This window comes from Cicer arietinum, chromosome 8, assembly GCF_000331145.2.
Source record: "Cicer arietinum cultivar CDC Frontier isolate Library 1 chromosome 8, Cicar.CDCFrontier_v2.0, whole genome shotgun sequence".
Lineage (NCBI taxonomy): Eukaryota > Viridiplantae > Streptophyta > Magnoliopsida > Fabales > Fabaceae > Cicer > Cicer arietinum.
The window spans coordinates 15718134-15724552 of NC_021167.2; positions in this window are offsets into that span (position 1 = coordinate 15718134).

Sequence of the window (6419 nt, forward strand, 5' to 3'; positions counted from 1 at the left end):
ATTTGTGTCATTGGATTAACATTTAGGTCATTTTTGTCCTCCCTAAGCTTATTCTAATCCAATTAGGGCTTTTAACAAATCTTTTTCGGCAAATTACTTCATTTGTGTCGTGAGATAAACATTTAGGTCATTTTCGTCCTCCCTAGGCCTATCTAGTCCAATTAGGTTTTTAAACCAATCTTGTGCATCCAATAAGTTTATTTGTGTCATCCGATTAACATTTAGTCACTTTCGTCCTCCCTAAGCTTATTCTTGCAAAAATAAGGTTTTCAACCAATCTTGTGGATCCAAGAAGTTCATTTGTGTCAATGGATTAAGATTTAGGTCATTTTCGTCTACCTTAGGCTTAGTCTTGTCAAATTAGGATTTTTAACTATTTTTTTTGTATCCAATAAGTTTGTTTGTATCATTGGATTAACATTTAGGTCATTTTCGACCTCCCTAGGCTTATTCTAGTTCAAATAAGGTTTTTAACCACTCTTGTGCATCCAAGAAGTTTATTTGTGTCATTGGATTAACATTTAGGTCATTTCCGTCTTCCATAGGCTTATTCTTGTCCAATTAGGGTTTTTACCGATTGTTGTGCATCCAATAAGTTTATTTGTGTAATTGGATTAACATATAGGTCATTTTCGTAGTCCAATTAGGGTTTATAAGCAATCTTTTGCATCCAATCAGGTCATTTTGGTCACTAGATTAACATTTAGGTAATTTTCGTTCTCCCTAGGTTATACTAGTCCAATTAGGGTTTTTCACCAATAAGAGTGTTTGTATCATTGGATTAGCATTTTGGTCATATTCGTCTTCCCTAGGCTCATTCTTGTCAAATTAGTGTTTTTTACCAATCTTGTGCATCCAATAAGTTCATTTGTGTCTTTGAATTAACTATTAGGTCATTTTTGTCCTTCCTTTTTCGTCCTCCCTAGGCTTATTCTAGTCCAAATAGGGTTTTTAACCAATCTTGTGCATCCAATAAGTACATTTTGTCATTAGAGTAACATTTAGATTACATTCGTCCTCCCTAGGCTTATTCTAGTCCAATTAGGGTTTTTAATTAATCTTGTGCATCCTAAAAGATAATTTGTGTCATTGGATTATCATTTAGGTTGTTTTTGTCCTCGCTAAGCTTATTCTGGTCAAATTATTGTTTTTAACCTATCTTGTGCATCTAATACGTTCATTTGTGTCATTGGATTAACATTTAAGTCATTTTCGTCTTCCCTTAGGCTTATTCTTGTCAAATTATGCTTTTTAACCAATCTTGTGCATCCAATAGGTGTGTTTGTGTCATTGGATTAACATATTGGTGTGTTTCTTCCTCCCTAGGTTGATTCTAGTCCAATTAGGGTTTTTAACCAATCTGGTGCATCCAATAAGTTCGTTTGTGTCATTGGATTAACATATTGGTGTGTTTCTTCCTCCCTAGGTTGATTCTAGTCCAATTAGGGTTTTTAACCAATCTGGTGCATCCAATAAGTTCGTTTGTGTCATTGGATTAACATTTAGGTAATTTTCGTCCTCCCTAGGCCTATTCTAGTCAAATTAGAGGTTTTAACCATTCTTGTGCATCCAATCAGGTGTGTTTATGTCATTGGATTAACATATTGGTGTGTTTCTTCCTCCCTAGGCTGATTCTAGTCCAATTAGGGGTTTTAACCAATCTTGTGCATTCGATAAGTTCAATTGTGTCTTTGGATTAACATTTACGTCCTTTTCGTCCTCCCTAGGCTCATTCTTGACAAATTAGGGTTTTTAACCAATCTGGTGCATCCAATAAGTTCTTGTGTCAATGGATTAATATTGAGGTCATTTTCGTCCTCCCTCGACTTATTCTAGTCCAATTAGGGTTTTTAAACAATCTTGTGCATCCAATAAGTTCAGTTGTGTCACACGGTTAACATTTAGGTCATTTTCGTCCTCCCTAGGCTTATTCTAGTCCAATAAGAGTTTTTAACCAATCTAGTGCTTCAAATAGGTGTGTTTTTAACCCTAGGATTAACAATTAGGTCATTTTGACCCACCCACTGCTTCTTCTAGTCGAATTAGGGTTTTTAACCATTCTTGTGCATCCAATAAGTTCATTTGTTTCACTGGATTAACATTTAGGTCATTTTCGTCGTCCCGAGGGCTATTCTAGTACATTAGCGATTTTAACCAATCGTGTGCATCCAATAGGTGTGTTGTGTCATTTGATTACCATTTAGGTCATTTTCGCCTCCCTAGGATGGTTATTCTAGTCCAATTAGGGGTTTTAACCTATGTTGTGCATCAATTAGGTGTGTTTGTATCATTGGATTAACATCTAGGTCATATTCGTCTTCCCTAGGCTCATTCTTATCAAATTAGGGTTTTTAACCGATCTTGTGCATCCAATACGTTCATTTGTGTCATTGGATGAACATTTAGATCATTTTCGTTCTCCCTAGGCTTATTCTAGTCCAATTAGGGGTTTTAACCTATGTTGTGCATCAATTAGGTGTGTTTGTATCATTGGATTAACATCTAGGTCATATTCGTCTTCCCTAGGCTCATTCTTATCAAATTAGGGTTTTTAACCGATCTTGTGCATCCAATACGTTCATTTGTGTCATTGGATGAACATTTAGATCATTTTCGTTCTCCCTAGGCTTATTCTAGTCCAATTAGGGGTTTTAACCTATGTTGTGCATCAATTAGGTGTGTTTGTATCATTGGATTAACATCTAGGTCATATTCGTCTTCCCTAGGCTCATTCTTATCAAATTAGGGTTTTTAACCGATCTTGTGCATCCAATACGTTCATTTGTGTCATTGGATGAACATTTAGATCATTTTCGTTCTCCCTAGGCTTATTCTAGTCCAATTAGGGGTTTTAACCTATGTTGTGCATCAATTAGGTGTGTTTGTATCATTGGATTAACATCTAGGTCATATTCGTCTTCCCTAGGCTCATTCTTATCAAATTAGGGTTTTTAACCGATCTTGTGCATCCAATACGTTCATTTGTGTCATTGGATGAACATTTAGATCATTTTCGTTCTCCCTAGGCTTATTCTAGTCCAATTAGGGGTTTTAACCTATGTTGTGCATCAATTAGGTGTGTTTGTATCATTGGATTAACATCTAGGTCATATTCGTCTTCCCTAGGCTCATTCTTATCAAATTAGGGTTTTTAACCGATCTTGTGCATCCAATACGTTCATTTGTGTCATTGGATGAACATTTAGATCATTTTCGTTCTCCCTAGGCTTATTCTAGTCCAATTAGGGGTTTTAACCTATGTTGTGCATCAATTAGGTGTGTTTGTATCATTGGATTAACATCTAGGTCATATTCGTCTTCCCTAGGCTCATTCTTATCAAATTAGGGTTTTTAACCGATCTTGTGCATCCAATACGTTCATTTGTGTCATTGGATGAACATTTAGATCATTTTCGTTCTCCCTAGGCTTATTCTAGTCCAATTAGGGGTTTTAACCTATGTTGTGCATCAATTAGGTGTGTTTGTATCATTGGATTAACATCTAGGTCATATTCGTCTTCCCTAGGCTCATTCTTATCAAATTAGGGTTTTTAACCGATCTTGTGCATCCAATACGTTCATTTGTGTCATTGGATGAACATTTAGATCATTTTCGTTCTCCCTAGGCTTATTCTAGTCCAATTAGGGGTTTTAACCTATGTTGTGCATCAATTAGGTGTGTTTGTATCATTGGATTAACATCTAGGTCATATTCGTCTTCCCTAGGCTCATTCTTATCAAATTAGGGTTTTTAACCGATCTTGTGCATCCAATACGTTCATTTGTGTCATTGGATGAACATTTAGATCATTTTCGTTCTCCCTAGGCTTATTCTAGTCCAATTAGGGGTTTTAACCTATGTTGTGCATCAATTAGGTGTGTTTGTATCATTGGATTAACATCTAGGTCATATTCGTCTTCCCTAGGCTCATTCTTATCAAATTAGGGTTTTTAACCGATCTTGTGCATCCAATACGTTCATTTGTGTCATTGGATGAACATTTAGATCATTTTCGTTCTCCCTAGGCTTATTCTAGTCCAATTAGGGGTTTTAACCTATGTTGTGCATCAATTAGGTGTGTTTGTATCATTGGATTAACATCTAGGTCATATTCGTCTTCCCTAGGCTCATTCTTATCAAATTAGGGTTTTTAACCGATCTTGTGCATCCAATACGTTCATTTGTGTCATTGGATGAACATTTAGATCATTTTCGTTCTCCCTAGGCTTATTCTAGTCCAATTAGGGGTTTTAACCTATGTTGTGCATCAATTAGGTGTGTTTGTATCATTGGATTAACATCTAGGTCATATTCGTCTTCCCTAGGCTCATTCTTATCAAATTAGGGTTTTTAACCGATCTTGTGCATCCAATACGTTCATTTGTGTCATTGGATGAACATTTAGATCATTTTCGTTCTCCCTAGGCTTATTCTAGTCCAATTAGGGGTTTTAACCTATGTTGTGCATCAATTAGGTGTGTTTGTATCATTGGATTAACATCTAGGTCATATTCGTCTTCCCTAGGCTCATTCTTATCAAATTAGGGTTTTTAACCGATCTTGTGCATCCAATACGTTCATTTGTGTCATTGGATGAACATTTAGATCATTTTCGTTCTCCCTAGGCTTATTCTAGTCCAATTAGGGGTTTTAACCTATGTTGTGCATCAATTAGGTGTGTTTGTATCATTGGATTAACATCTAGGTCATATTCGTCTTCCCTAGGCTCATTCTTATCAAATTAGGGTTTTTAACCGATCTTGTGCATCCAATACGTTCATTTGTGTCATTGGATGAACATTTAGATCATTTTCGTTCTCCCTAGGCTTATTCTAGTCCAATTAGGGGTTTTAACCTATGTTGTGCATCAATTAGGTGTGTTTGTATCATTGGATTAACATCTAGGTCATATTCGTCTTCCCTAGGCTCATTCTTATCAAATTAGGGTTTTTAACCGATCTTGTGCATCCAATACGTTCATTTGTGTCATTGGATGAACATTTAGATCATTTTCGTTCTCCCTAGGCTTATTCTAGTCCAATTAGGGGTTTTAACCTATGTTGTGCATCAATTAGGTGTGTTTGTATCATTGGATTAACATCTAGGTCATATTCGTCTTCCCTAGGCTCATTCTTATCAAATTAGGGTTTTTAACCGATCTTGTGCATCCAATAAGTTCATTTGTGTCTTTGAATTAACTATTAGGTCATTTTTGTCATTCTTGTCAAATTAGTGTTTTTCACCAATCTTGTGCATCCAATAAGTTCATTTGTGTCTTTGAATTAACTATTAGGTCATTTGTCCGAATAGGGTTTTTAACCAATCTTGTGCATCCAATAAGTTCATTTGTGTCATTAGAGTAACATTTAGATTTTATTCGTCCTCCCTAGGCTTATTCTAGTCCAATTAGGGTTTTTAATTAATCTTATGCATCCTAAAAGATCATTTGTGTCATTGGATTATCATTTAGGTTGTTTTTGTCCTCGTTAAGCTTATTCGGGTCAAATTATTGTTTTTAACCTATCTTGTGCATCTAATACGTTCATTTGTGTCATTGGATTAACATTTAAGTCATTTTCGTCTTCCCTAGGCTTATTCTTGTCAAATTAGGCTTTTTAACCAATCTTGTGCATCCAATAGGTGTGTTTGTGTCATTGGATTAACATATTGGTGTGTTTCTTCCTCCCTAGGTTGATTCTAGTCCAATTAGGGTTTTTAACCAATCTGGTGCATCCGATAAGTTCAATTGTGTCTTTGGATTAACATTTACGTCATTTTCGTCCTCCCTAGGCTCATTCTTATCAAATTAGGGTTTTTAACCAATCTGGTGCATCCAATAAGTTCGTTTGTGTCATTGGATTAGCATTTAGGTAATTTTCGTCCTCCCTAGGCCTATTCTAGTCCAATTAGAGGTTTTAACCATTCTTGTGCATCCAATCAGGTGTGTTTATGTCATTGGATTAACATATTGGTGTGTTTCTTCCTCCCTAGGCAGATTCTAGTCCAATTAGGGGTTTTAACCAATCTTGTGCATTCGATAAGTTCAATTGTGTCTTTGGATTAACATTTACGTCATTTTCGTCCTCCCTAGGCTCATTCTTGACAAATTAGGGTTTTTAACCAATCTGGTGCATCCAATAAGTTCATTTGTGTCTTTCGATTAACATTTAGGTCATTTTTGCCCTCCCTAAGCTTATTAAATTCCAATTAAGGTTTTTAAACAATCTTGTGCATCCAATCAGGTATGTTTATGTCATTGGATTAACATTTAGGTCATTTTCGCCCACCCACTGCTTCTTCTAGTCGAATTAGGGTTTTTAACCATTCTTGTGCATCCAATCAGGTATGTTTATGTCATTGGATTAACATTTAGGTCATTTTCGCCCACCCACTGCTTCTTCTAGTCGAATTAGGGTTT